The sequence below is a fragment of the Mixophyes fleayi genome, chromosome 2, assembly GCF_038048845.1.
Source record: "Mixophyes fleayi isolate aMixFle1 chromosome 2, aMixFle1.hap1, whole genome shotgun sequence".
NCBI lineage: Eukaryota > Metazoa > Chordata > Amphibia > Anura > Limnodynastidae > Mixophyes > Mixophyes fleayi.
The window spans coordinates 184,459,719-184,474,285 of NC_134403.1; the positions used below are offsets into that span (position 1 = coordinate 184,459,719).

General features: G+C 40.9%; 1 protein-coding gene and 3 non-coding genes across 9 annotated transcripts in view; all 4 read right to left on the minus strand.

The window, feature by feature from the left end:
* The window catches only part of TEX14 (testis expressed 14, intercellular bridge forming factor), a 427,022-nt gene that overhangs the window by 378,945 nt on the left and 33,510 nt on the right, over positions 1–14,567 (minus strand). The gene's annotated exons all lie outside the window — the stretch shown is intronic.
* On the minus strand, positions 3,524–3,741 carry LOC142142042 (small nucleolar RNA U3). Its single transcript, XR_012688987.1, has one exon. It is a non-coding gene; the product is annotated as a small nucleolar RNA U3 (small nucleolar RNA).
* On the minus strand, positions 8,014–8,231 carry LOC142142043 (small nucleolar RNA U3). Its single transcript, XR_012688988.1, has one exon. It is a non-coding gene; the product is annotated as a small nucleolar RNA U3 (small nucleolar RNA).
* LOC142142044 (small nucleolar RNA U3) lies at positions 12,472–12,689 on the minus strand. The gene has a single exon (XR_012688989.1). It is a non-coding gene; the product is annotated as a small nucleolar RNA U3 (small nucleolar RNA).

Consider the following 14,567-nt stretch of genomic DNA (forward strand, 5'->3'; position numbering starts at 1 on the left):
TGTGATAAAATCAATGTCCTATTAGTTTTAATTCTGGCTTTGGTACTGGGTCCTGAACTCCCCACTCCCTATCTGTGCTAAATATGCTACTGAGTTTGTAGGTGATAATACAGCAGCACTGCTATTCAGCTCTCTCATGTAATACTCACGAGTCAGTACCCCTAAACTACCAAAGGTTGCACTGCTGTGCTCAGACATTTTGTTGGACTCTGATCACTGATCTATGAGTCATGAGTCATTCTCTTGGCTCAGGAGTTCAATAGTTCATCTAGTTCATTTGGCTCTTTTGAATCATTTAGATCAGCGGTTCCCAAAGTGTGCGCCGCGGCTCCGTCAAGAAAGGTACCGCGGCCGCCCTTGCAAAAGAAGGAAAAAAAAAACTTACCAATCCAGCACCGGATCCTCCTCCTCACTGTTTTCACTGACTGCCGTGCGTGACGTAATCACGTCCAACAGTGTCAGTGAGGAGCAGCAGCAGAGAGGACATCAGGAAAGAATACAGCAGAAAATGAGGAAAGAAGGTAAGTAAAGGAACGGAGAGTAAAGGGGGCCAGAGTGTGAGTTGCTGAAGGGGGGGGGGGGGCAGAGAGATACTGAAGGGGGGCACAGAGAGAGATGCTGAAGGGGGGACAGAGTGAGATGCGGAAGGGGGAGACAGAGTGAGATGCTGAAGGAGGGGACAGAGTGAAATGCTGAAGGGGGGACAGAGTGAGATGCTGAAGGGGGGGACAGAGTGAGATGCTGAAAGATGGGGACAGAGTGAGATGCTGAAGGGGGGACGACAGTGAGATGCTGAAGGGGGAGAACAGTGAGATGCTGAAGGGAGGGACAGAGAGATGCTGAAGGGGGGGACAGAGAGAGATGCTGAAGGGGGGGGGCAAAGTAAGATGCTGAAGGGGGGGACAGAGTGAGATGCTGAAGGGGGGACAGAGTGAGATGCGGAAGGGGGAGACAGAGTGAGATGCGGAAGGGGGAGACAGAGTGAGATGCTGAAGGAGGGGACAGAGTGAAATGCTGAAGGGGGGACAGAGTGAGATGCTGAAGGGGGGGACAGAGTGAGATGCTGAAAGATGGGGACAGAGTGAGATGCTGAAGGGGGGACGACAGTGAGATGCTGAAGGGGGAGAACAGTGAGATGCTGAAGGGAGGGACAGAGAGATGCTGAAGGGGGGACAGAGAGAGATGCTGAAGGGGGGGGGGCAAAGTAAGATGCTGAAGGGGGGGACAGAGTGAGATGCTGAAGGGGGGACAGAGTGAGATGCTGAAGGGTGGGGACAGAGTGAGATGCTGAAGGGGGGGACAGTGAGATGTTGAAGGGGGAGGATAGTGAGATGCTGAAGGGGGGGACAGAGTGAGATGCTGATGAAGAGGGAGACAGAGTGTGAGCTGATGAAGAGGGAGACAGAGTGTGAGCTGATGAAGAGGAAGACAGAGTGTGAGATGGCGAAAGGGGGACACAGAGTGTGAGATGGTGAAGGAGCCTAAATACATCTTACGTTATTTTGACCCAACTACTTAAAAAGCGTGACAACCTGGTAATTATTTTGGCTTAGGGGTGCCTTAGAAAAATTATGGTGACCCTAAGGGTGCCTCGAACTGAGAAAGTTTGGGAACCACTGATTTAGATCATTAAGCTCACAAGCCACAGGATACTTTCCCTTCCGTCAGCTCAAGACACAGTGCACTGCTGAGTGCTGCATGCTATATAATGTAGTTCTGTTTGATCCACCATATATACAGGGGAGATGTATTAAACCTTTACGAGAGATAAATTGGAAATGTTGCCCATAGCAACCAATCACTTTCTGCCATTTTATAGACTCTGCTAGATAAGTGACAGAAGCTGATTAGTCATACTTGCCAACTTTATGTTGGTCATTTCCTGGAGCAGGGTATGGGCGGAGTTGGACGAGCTTCGTGAATCACGCCATTTTGGCTCCGCCGCCAGTGACATGATGCCTGTTTTGGGTCTTTTAACAGCTGTAAAAAGACCCAAAACAGGCATTACACCACAGAGGGCAGAGCCAAAATGGCGCCATTCCCCGACAATCGCGTCATGCCAGCTCTAATATGCCCAGAATTCCGGGTAGGTCTGGGAGAGTTGGCACATATTAGGTCAAAGGTAAGTTGTTTTTTTTATCCAATCACTGTATTTTAAAAGCAAAAAAATGACACTTTATAATACTCTGAATTTAGGTAGTTCTCATTTAAATATTATGGAAGTAAAAAATAAGAATGAAAATGTAATTAACTTTGCAGAGCTCAACATGTCACTATTAGTTTTTGTATAAGTGCTTGCCCTTTTTAAAATATTAAAAATGATCAGACATATTAAACTTATCTGATCATTCTAACAGGACAATAACTCATCTAATGAGGTAGTAGTAGATATCCCTACAGTATGTGTAATAGACTAGATCTATGGGGGGTATTCAATTGTCCGCAAGGTTTTTTTTTTAGACCACGTTAAGTCATTTTAACGCTGTTTTTTATCATTTTCAAGCGGGTTAACTTTACCCGCAATTCAATTCCATTTTTAACACTGTTGTTTTTCATGAAACGGTCCTCTCGCACTCCAGTGGAAGGTCTATTGAAAGTATAGGGTGTGCGAGAGGCACCCGCGTTAAAAGATATTCAATTGTTTTTTAAAGCAGCGCGTTAAACAGGCAAATATGCTGTTTAACTATGTTTATCACTAATGCCTAACATGTAAAAGTTGATTTTCTTATGAAAAAATAATTAAATTAAAAAAAATAAAAAAAAAATAAATAAATAAAATCACTAATTCATTAATATTTATGTATGTTTTTGGTACAAATATGAATGTAGTAATGTGTTTTGACATGGTATCGATGATTCTATGGTAAAAAAATAGTTCAATAAAAATTGATGCTAAAGAAAGTACTGTAATGTAGATATTATCAATGTGTAATGCAATCTAGTGTATGAAAATGTATGCAAAACCTTTTTTGGGGGTTAAGCATGACCACGTTAAAACTCCCCTTTATTCCCCTAAAAACTCGAACACACAATGATTAACGCGCTGGGGCAGAGTTCCCTCTTTTTCAATTGAATTGCACGCGTTTTCGCACTGCGCTAAATAAAAACGGTCGCTATTGCAGTTAAAAACCCACAAGAGTTTTTTTTTTTCTTGTTAACGCCGCGGGGGCAAAAAAAACTCACGGCCAATTGAATACCTCCCTATGTCTCCAATCACTTTTCTCAGCAGTGTTCCAGAGCCAGTGATCTAACTGAACTAAATGAATTAATCTTCTGACAGAACTAAATCAGAATGAACTAATCTCCAAAATGAACTAGATTTCCCACGACTACACTTAGATGAGCTGGTTTGCTTGTAAGCAGCAGTCTTAACTATTGAAAACAACTAGCAGACTTTTAGATCAGGAATAATTTGTATTGCAGGAAGATACAAAAATACAGACATAACATTGAGATACTGCATGGCTAAATGTGCAGTACTAACACACTTCAATCTTACTGTTATTAACAAACCAAAAAAACAACCACTCAGCTGGTGATCTCTCCCTCCTACTCTCCCATGAAGGAAAAGAGAAACGGTCATCAAAAGCAGATAGTAGCTACAATAAAGCAGCACTATAAGCTCACTTCACGCTCAGGAGAAATCACTAAAGCTCTTCCTCATGGTTGGTGAGTCTGTACACTTTAGAGCACATTTCCGAAGTTATGAACTATAGAAATGATCCCTGAAAGTATAGTCTTAACTCAACACTGCTGCAGTAAAGGGACAGGCATTATGGGAATCTTTTTAACATTGTAGTGATTTTTTTGTATAACATACTACAAATATATACATTTAAACGTTCGTATACATTGTAAAGGATATGAATAGTGACTTTCACATACAGCCACAAGGTTTTACATTTCAATTAGACCTCTGGCTGTAATCTTACAGTTTACAACTACACTCTACTGATAATTTGCATATGTGACGTCCAGTAGCCAATTGGAAATCATCCTGTACCATGCTAGTCTGACTAATCATTTTAGGCATCAGAGATCACGTAATACATTTCTGAAACTAGTAAAAGACACTTGTAACTATATTTTGTTCCATATTGCTACAGTTTGAATGAACAGGCATAAAGAAATATTAACAAAAGACAAGGATAAAATTAGATACATTTTTAGATACATTTAACAAAGACTAATATTTTAAAGCACAGTTTGTCTGTTGAAGTAAACACACACTGGGGTTTCTTATGCATTAAACATTCATATAAATCTTACTGTGTTAACATATGTGCTTCGTAGGGATTTACATTATTTTCTAAGAGCATTCAACCTGCATTTTTAAATGTTTTTAAATATGTGCTAGTTGTTGTTAGTTTCTTCTTGAGCAAAACATACAAATGCTTTTGTCATAATACAAGGCTTGAGTATAGCTCTATTGCCACTTAGATAGTGATGGGTAGTTCACAAATGATCAGTTCAAAATGAACTAATCTTCAAAGTGAACTAACTCATTTAATTCACAGCTCTGGCAAAGATTAGTTCACCAGGATCTAAAACAAGTGGGAGGAGTTAGACAGAGATAATGCACAGCAGCTCCAGCAGCCTCACTCACTGTCTCACTCACACTGGCTCTTTAGTTCCTAACTGTAAAAGGAAAATAGAAAGCACAACACAGTCCATGAAATACAAATCTAATTTAAAAAAAAATCTGAAATTGCACTGACTAGCTAAAGACTGAGTGTGAGTGAGTGTCTGTGTGTGTATGTGCATGTTACTCACCTGTTTGTGATAAAATCAATGTCCTATTAGTTTTAATTCTGGCTTTGGTACTGGGTCCTGAACTCCCCACTCCCTATCTGTGCTAAATATGCTACTGAGTTTGTAGGTGATAATACAGCAGCACTGCTATTCAGCTCTCTCATGTAATACTCACGAGTCAGTACCCCTAAACTACCAAAGGTTGCACTGCTGTGCTCAGACATTTTGTTGGACTCTGATCACTGATCTATGAGTCATGAGTCATTCTCTTGGCTCAGGAGTTCAATAGTTCATCTAGTTCATTTGGCTCTTTTGAATCATTTAGATCAGCGGTTCCCAAAGTGTGCGCCGCGGCTCCGTCAAGAAAGGTACCGCGGCCGCCCTTGCAAAAGAAGGAAAAAAAAAACTTACCAATCCAGCACCGGATCCTCCTCCTCACTGTTTTCACTGACTGCCGTGCGTGACGTAATCACGTCCAACAGTGTCAGTGAGGAGCAGCAGCAGAGAGGACATCAGGAAAGAATACAGCAGAAAATGAGGAAAGAAGGTAAGTAAAGGAACGGAGAGTAAAGGGGGCCAGAGTGTGAGTTGCTGAAGGGGGGGGGGGCAGAGAGATACTGAAGGGGGGCACAGAGAGAGATGCTGAAGGGGGGACAGAGTGAGATGCGGAAGGGGGAGACAGAGTGAGATGCTGAAGGAGGGGACAGAGTGAAATGCTGAAGGGGGGACAGAGTGAGATGCTGAAGGGGGGGACAGAGTGAGATGCTGAAAGATGGGGACAGAGTGAGATGCTGAAGGGGGGACGACAGTGAGATGCTGAAGGGGGAGAACAGTGAGATGCTGAAGGGAGGGACAGAGAGATGCTGAAGGGGGGGACAGAGAGAGATGCTGAAGGGGGGGGGGCAAAGTAAGATGCTGAAGGGGGGGACAGAGTGAGATGCTGAAGGGGGGACAGAGTGAGATGCTGAAGGGTGGGGACAGAGTGAGATGCTGAAGGGGGGGACAGTGAGATGTTGAAGGGGGAGGATAGTGAGATGCTGAAGGGGGGGACAGAGTGAGATGCTGATGAAGAGGGAGACAGAGTGTGAGCTGATGAAGAGGGAGACAGAGTGTGAGCTGATGAAGAGGAAGACAGAGTGTGAGATGGCGAAAGGGGGACACAGAGTGTGAGATGGTGAAGGAGCCTAAATACATCTTACGTTATTTTGACCCAACTACTTAAAAAGCGTGACAACCTGGTAATTATTTTGGCTTAGGGGTGCCTTAGAAAAATTATGGTGACCCTAAGGGTGCCTCGAACTGAGAAAGTTTGGGAACCACTGATTTAGATCATTAAGCTCACAAGCCACAGGATACTTTCCCTTCCGTCAGCTCAAGACACAGTGCACTGCTGAGTGCTGCATGCTATATAATGTAGTTCTGTTTGATCCACCATATATACAGGGGAGATGTATTAAACCTTTACGAGAGATAATTTGGAAATGTTGCCCATAGCAACCAATCACTTTCTGCCATTTTATAGACTCTGCTAGATAAGTGACAGAAGCTGATTAGTCATACTTGCCAACTTTATGTTGGTCATTTCCTGGAGCAGGGTATGGGCGGAGTTAGACGAGCTTCGTGAATCACGCCATTTTGGCTCCGCCGCCAGTGACATGATGCCTGTTTTGGGTCTTTTAACAGCTGTAAAAAGACCCAAAACAGGCATTACACCACAGAGAGCAGAGCCAAAATGGCGCCATTCCCCGACAATCGCGTCATGCCAGCTCTAATATGCCCAGAATTCCGGGTAGGTCTGGGAGAGTTGGCACGTATTAGGTCAAAGGTAAGTTGTTTTTTTTATCCAATCACTGTATTTTAAAAGCAAAAAAATGACACTTTATAATACTCTGAATTTAGGTAGTTCTCATTTAAATATTATGGAAGTAAAAAATAAGAATGAAAATGTAATTAACTTTGCAGAGCTCAACATGTCACTATTAGTTTTTGTATAAGTGCTTGCCCTTTTTAAAATATTAAAAATGATCAGACATATTAAACTTATCTGATCATTCTAACAGGACAATAACTCATCTAATGAGGTAGTAGTAGATATCCCTACAGTATGTGTAATAGACTAGATCTATGGGGGGTATTCAATTGTCCGCAAGGTTTTTTTTTTAGACCACGTTAAGTCATTTTAACGCTGTTTTTTATCATTTTCAAGCGGGTTAACTTTACCCGCAATTCAATTCCATTTTTAACACTGTTGTTTTTCATGAAACGGTCCTCTCGCACTCCAGTGGAAGGTCTATTGAAAGTATAGGGTGTGCGAGAGGCACCCGCGTTAAAAGATATTCAATTGTTTTTTAAAGCAGCGCGTTAAACAGGCAAATATGCTGTTTAACTATGTTTATCACTAATGCCTAACATGTAAAAGTTGATTTTCTTATGAAAAAATAATTAAATTAAAAAAAATAAAAAATAAATAAATAAATAAAATCACTAATTCATTAATATTTATGTATGTTTTTGGTACAAATATGAATGTAGTAATGTGTTTTGACATGGTATCGATGATTCTATGGTAAAAAAATAGTTCAATAAAAATTGATGCTAAAGAAAGTACTGTAATGTAGATATTATCAATGTGTAATGCAATCTAGTGTATGAAAATGTATGCAAAACCTTTTTTGGGGGTTAAGCATGACCACGTTAAAACTCCCCTTTATTCCCCTAAAAACTCGAACACACAATGATTAACGCGCTGGGGCAGAGTTCCCTCTTTTTCAATTGAATTGTACGCGTTTTCGCACTGCGCTAAATAAAAACGGTCGCTATTGCAGTTAAAAACCCACAAGAGTTTTTTTTTTTCTTGTTAACGCCGCGGGGGCAAAAAAAACTCACGGCCAATTGAATACCTCCCTATGTCTCCAATCACTTTTCTCAGCAGTGTTCCAGAGCCAGTGATCTAACTGAACTAAATGAATTAATCTTCTGACAGAACTAAATCAGAATGAACTAATCTCCAAAATGAACTAGATTTCCCATCACTACTAATCTCCAAAATGAACTAGATTTCCCACGACTACACTTAGATGAGCTGGTTTGCTTGTAAGCAGCAGTCTTAACTATTGAAAACAACTAGCAGACTTTTAGATCAGGAATAATTTGTATTGCAGGAAGATACAAAAATACAGACATAACATTGAGATACTGCATGGCTAAATGTGCAGTACTAACACACTTCAATCTTACTGTTATTAACAAACCAAAAAAACAACCACTCAGCTGGTGATCTCTCCCTCCTACTCTCCCATGAAGGAAAAGAGAAACGGTCATCAAAAGCAGATAGTAGCTACAATAAAGCAGCACTATAAGCTCACTTCACGCTCAGGAGAAATCACTAAAGCTCTTCCTCATGGTTGGTGAGTCTGTACACTTTAGAGCACATTTCCGAAGTTATGAACTATAGAAATGATCCCTGAAAGTATAGTCTTAACTCAACACTGCTGCAGTAAAGGGACAGGCATTATGGGAATCTTTTTAACATTGTAGTGATTTTTTTGTATAACATACTACAAATATATACATTTAAACGTTCGTATACATTGTAAAGGATATGAATAGTGACTTTCACATACAGCCACAAGGTTTTACATTTCAATTAGACCTCTGGCTGTAATCTTACAGTTTACAACTACACTCTACTGATAATTTGCATATGTGACGTCCAGTAGCCAATTGGAAATCATCCTGTACCATGCTAGTCTGACTAATCATTTTAGGCATCAGAGATCACGTAATACATTTCTGAAACTAGTAAAAGACACTTGTAACTATATTTTGTTCCATATTGCTACAGTTTGAATGAACAGGCATAAAGAAATATTAACAAAAGACAAGGATAAAATTAGATACATTTTTAGATACATTTAACAAAGACTAATATTTTAAAGCACAGTTTGTCTGTTGAAGTAAACACACACTGGGGTTTCTTATGCATTAAACATTCATATAAATCTTACTGTGTTAACATATGTGCTTCGTAGGGATTTACATTATTTTCTAAGAGCATTCAACCTGCATTTTTAAATGTTTTTAAATATGTGCTAGTTGTTGTTAGTTTCTTCTTGAGCAAAACATACAAATGCTTTTGTCATAATACAAGGCTTGAGTATAGCTCTATTGCCACTTAGATAGTGATGGGTAGTTCACAAATGATCAGTTCAAAATGAACTAATCTTCAAAGTGAACTAACTCATTTAATTCACAGCTCTGGCAAAGATTAGTTCACCAGGATCTAAAACAAGTGGGAGGAGTTAGACAGAGATAATGCACAGCAGCTCCAGCAGCCTCACTCACTGTCTCACTCACACTGGCTCTTTAGTTCCTAACTGTAAAAGGAAAATAGAAAGCACAACACAGTCCATGAAATACAAATCTAATTTAAAAAAAAATCTGAAATTGCACTGACTAGCTAAAGACTGAGTGTGAGTGAGTGTCTGTGTGTGTATGTGCATGTTACTCACCTGTTTGTGATAAAATCAATGTCCTATTAGTTTTAATTCTGGCTTTGGTACTGGGTCCTGAACTCCCCACTCCCTATCTGTGCTAAATATGCTACTGAGTTTGTAGGTGATAATACAGCAGCACTGCTATTCAGCTCTCTCATGTAATACTCACGAGTCAGTACCCCTAAACTACCAAAGGTTGCACTGCTGTGCTCAGACATTTTGTTGGACTCTGATCACTGATCTATGAGTCATGAGTCATTCTCTTGGCTCAGGAGTTCAATAGTTCATCTAGTTCATTTGGCTCTTTTGAATCATTTAGATCAGCGGTTCCCAAAGTGTGCGCCGCGGCTCCGTCAAGAAAGGTACCGCGGCCGCCCTTGCAAAAGAAGGAAAAAAAAAACTTACCAATCCAGCACCGGATCCTCCTCCTCACTGTTTTCACTGACTGCCGTGCGTGACGTAATCACGTCCAACAGTGTCAGTGAGGAGCAGCAGCAGAGAGGACATCAGGAAAGAATACAGCAGAAAATGAGGAAAGAAGGTAAGTAAAGGAACGGAGAGTAAAGGGGGCCAGAGTGTGAGTTGCTGAAGGGGGGGGGGGGGGGCAGAGAGATACTGAAGGGGGGCACAGAGAGAGATGCTGAAGGGGGGACAGAGTGAGATGCGGAAGGGGGAGACAGAGTGAGATGCTGAAGGAGGGGACAGAGTGAAATGCTGAAGGGGGGACAGAGTGAGATGCTGAAGGGGGGGACAGAGTGAGATGCTGAAAGATGGGGACAGAGTGAGATGCTGAAGGGGGGACGACAGTGAGATGCTGAAGGGGGAGAACAGTGAGATGCTGAAGGGAGGGACAGAGAGATGCTGAAGGGGGGGACAGAGAGAGATGCTGAAGGGGGGGGGCAAAGTAAGATGCTGAAGGGGGGGACAGAGTGAGATGCTGAAGGGGGGACAGAGTGAGATGCTGAAGGGTGGGGACAGAGTGAGATGCTGAAGGGGGGGACAGTGAGATGTTGAAGGGGGAGGATAGTGAGATGCTGAAGGGGGGGACAGAGTGAGATGCTGATGAAGAGGGAGACAGAGTGTGAGCTGATGAAGAGGGAGACAGAGTGTGAGCTGATGAAGAGGAAGACAGAGTGTGAGATGGCGAAAGGGGGACACAGAGTGTGAGATGGTGAAGGAGCCTAAATACATCTTACGTTATTTTGACCCAACTACTTAAAAAGCGTGACAACCTGGTAATTATTTTGGCTTAGGGGTGCCTTAGAAAAATTATGGTGACCCTAAGGGTGCCTCGAACTGAGAAAGTTTGGGAACCACTGATTTAGATCATTAAGCTCACAAGCCACAGGATACTTTCCCTTCCGTCAGCTCAAGACACAGTGCACTGCTGAGTGCTGCATGCTATATAATGTAGTTCTGTTTGATCCACCATATATACAGGGGAGATGTATTAAACCTTTACGAGAGATAAATTGGAAATGTTGCCCATAGCAACCAATCACTTTCTGCCATTTTATAGACTCTGCTAGATAAGTGACAGAAGCTGATTAGTCATACTTGCCAACTTTATGTTGGTCATTTCCTGGAGCAGGGTATGGGCGGAGTTAGACGAGCTTCGTGAATCACGCCATTTTGGCTCCGCCGCCAGTGACATGATGCCTGTTTTGGGTCTTTTAACAGCTGTAAAAAGACCCAAAACAGGCATTACACCACAGAGAGCAGAGCCAAAATGGCGCCATTCCCCGACAATCGCGTCATGCCAGCTCTAATATGCCCAGAATTCCGGGTAGGTCTGGGAGAGTTGGCACGTATTAGGTCAAAGGTAAGTTGTTTTTTTTATCCAATCACTGTATTTTAAAAGCAAAAAAATGACACTTTATAATACTCTGAATTTAGGTAGTTCTCATTTAAATATTATGGAAGTAAAAAATAAGAATGAAAATGTAATTAACTTTGCAGAGCTCAACATGTCACTATTAGTTTTTGTATAAGTGCTTGCCCTTTTTAAAATATTAAAAATGATCAGACATATTAAACTTATCTGATCATTCTAACAGGACAATAACTCATCTAATGAGGTAGTAGTAGATATCCCTACAGTATGTGTAATAGACTAGATCTATGGGGGGTATTCAATTGTCCGCAAGGTTTTTTTTTTAGACCACGTTAAGTCATTTTAACGCTGTTTTTTATCATTTTCAAGCGGGTTAACTTTACCCGCAATTCAATTCCATTTTTAACACTGTTGTTTTTCATGAAACGGTCCTCTCGCACTCCAGTGGAAGGTCTATTGAAAGTATAGGGTGTGCGAGAGGCACCCGCGTTAAAAGATATTCAATTGTTTTTTAAAGCAGCGCGTTAAACAGGCAAATATGCTGTTTAACTATGTTTATCACTAATGCCTAACATGTAAAAGTTGATTTTCTTATGAAAAAATAATTAAATTAAAAAAAATAAAAAATAAATAAATAAATAAAATCACTAATTCATTAATATTTATGTATGTTTTTGGTACAAATATGAATGTAGTAATGTGTTTTGACATGGTATCGATGATTCTATGGTAAAAAAATAGTTCAATAAAAATTGATGCTAAAGAAAGTACTGTAATGTAGATATTATCAATGTGTAATGCAATCTAGTGTATGAAAATGTATGCAAAACCTTTTTTGGGGGTTAAGCATGACCACGTTAAAACTCCCCTTTATTCCCCTAAAAACTCGAACACACAATGATTAACGCGCTGGGGCAGAGTTCCCTCTTTTTCAATTGAATTGCACGCGTTTTCGCACTGCGCTAAATAAAAACGGTCGCTATTGCAGTTAAAAACCCACAAGAGTTTTTTTTTTTCTTGTTAACGCCGCGGGGGCAAAAAAAACTCACGGCCAATTGAATACCTCCCTATGTCTCCAATCACTTTTCTCAGCAGTGTTCCAGAGCCAGTGATCTAACTGAACTAAATGAATTAATCTTCTGACAGAACTAAATCAGAATGAACTAATCTCCAAAATGAACTAGATTTCCCACGACTACACTTAGATGAGCTGGTTTGCTTGTAAGCAGCAGTCTTAACTATTGAAAACAACTAGCAGACTTTTAGATCAGGAATAATTTGTATTGCAGGAAGATACAAAAATACAGACATAACATTGAGATACTGCATGGCTAAATGTGCAGTACTATCACACTTCAATCTTACTGTTATTAACAAACCAAAAAAACAACCACTCAGCTGGTGATCTCTCCCTCCTACTCTCCCATGAAGGAAAAGAGAAACGGTCATCAAAAGCAGATAGTAGCTACAATAAAGCAGCACTATAAGCTCACTTCACGCTCAGGAGAAATCACTAAAGCTCTTCCTCATGGTTGGTGAGTCTGTACACTTTAGAGCACATTTCCGAAGTTATGAACTATAGAAATGATCCCTGAAAGTATAGTCTTAACTCAACACTGCTGCAGTAAAGGGACAGGCATTATGGGAATCTTTTTAACATTGTAGTGATTTTTTTGTATAACATACTACAAATATATACATTTAAACGTTCGTATACATTGTAAAGGATATGAATAGTGACTTTCACATACAGCCACAAGGTTTTACATTTCAATTAGACCTCTGGCTGTAATCTTACAGTTTACAACTACACTCTACTGATAATTTGCATATGTGACGTCCAGTAGCCAATTGGAAATCATCCTGTACCATGCTAGTCTGACTAATCATTTTAGGCATCAGAGATCACGTAATACATTTCTGAAACTAGTAAAAGACACTTGTAACTATATTTTGTTCCATATTGCTACAGTTTGAATGAACAGGCATAAAGAAATATTAACAAAAGACAAGGATAAAATTAGATACATTTTTAGATACATTTAACAAAGACTAATATTTTAAAGCACAGTTTGTCTGTTGAAGTAAACACACACTGGGGTTTCTTATGCATTAAACATTCATATAAATCTTACTGTGTTAACATATGTGCTTCGTAGGGATTTACATTATTTTCTAAGAGCATTCAACCTGCATTTTTAAATGTTTTTAAATATGTGCTAGTTGTTGTTAGTTTCTTCTTGAGCAAAACATACAAATGCTTTTGTCATAATACAAGGCTTGAGTATAGCTCTATTGCCACTTAGATAGTGATGGGTAGTTCACAAATGATCAGTTCAAAATGAACTAATCTTCAAAGTGAACTAACTCATTTAATTCACAGCTCTGGCAAAGATTAGTTCACCAGGATCTAAAACAAGTGGGAGGAGTTAGACAGAGATAATGCACAGCAGCTCCAGCAGCCTCACTCACTGTCTCACTCACACTGGCTCTTTAGTTCCTAACTGTAAAAGGAAAATAGAAAGCACAACACAGTCCATGAAATACAAATCTAATTTAAAAAAAAATCTGAAATTGCACTGACTAGCTAAAGACTGAGTGTGAGTGAGTGTCTGTGTGTGTATGTGCATGTTACTCACCTGTTTGTGATAAAATCAATGTCCTATTAGTTTTAATTCTGGCTTTGGTACTGGGTCCTGAACTCCCCACTCCCTATCTGTGCTAAATATGCTACTGAGTTTGTAGGTGATAATACAGCAGCACTGCTATTCAGCTCTCTCATGTAATACTCACGAGTCAGTACCCCTAAACTACCAAAGGTTGCACTGCTGTGCTCAGACATTTTGTTGGACTCTGATCACTGATCTATGAGTCATGAGTCATTCTCTTGGCTCAGGAGTTCAATAGTTCATCTAGTTCATTTGGCTCTTTTGAATCATTTAGATCAGCGGTTCCCAAAGTGTGCGCCGCGGCTCCGTCAAGAAAGGTACCGCGGCCGCCCTTGCAAAAGAAGGAAAAAAAAAACTTACCAATCCAGCACCGGATCCTCCTCCTCACTGTTTTCACTGACTGCCGTGCGTGACGTAATCACGTCCAACAGTGTCAGTGAGGAGCAGCAGCAGAGAGGACATCAGGAAAGAATACAGCAGAAAATGAGGAAAGAAGGTAAGTAAAGGAACGGAGAGTAAAGGGGGCCAGAGTGTGAGTTGCTGAAGGGGGGGGGGGGGGGGCAGAGAGATACTGAAGGGGGGCACAGAGAGAGATGCTGAAGGGGGGACAGAGTGAGATGCGGAAGTGGGAGACAGAGTGAGATGCTGAAGGAGGGGACAGAGTGAAATGCTGAAGGGGGGACAGAGTGAGATGCTGAAGGGGGGGACAGAGTGAGATGCTGAAAGATGGGGACAGAGTGAGATGCTGAAGGGGGGACGACAGTGAGATGCTGAAGGGGGAGAACAGTGAGATGCTGAAGGGAGGGACAGAGAGAT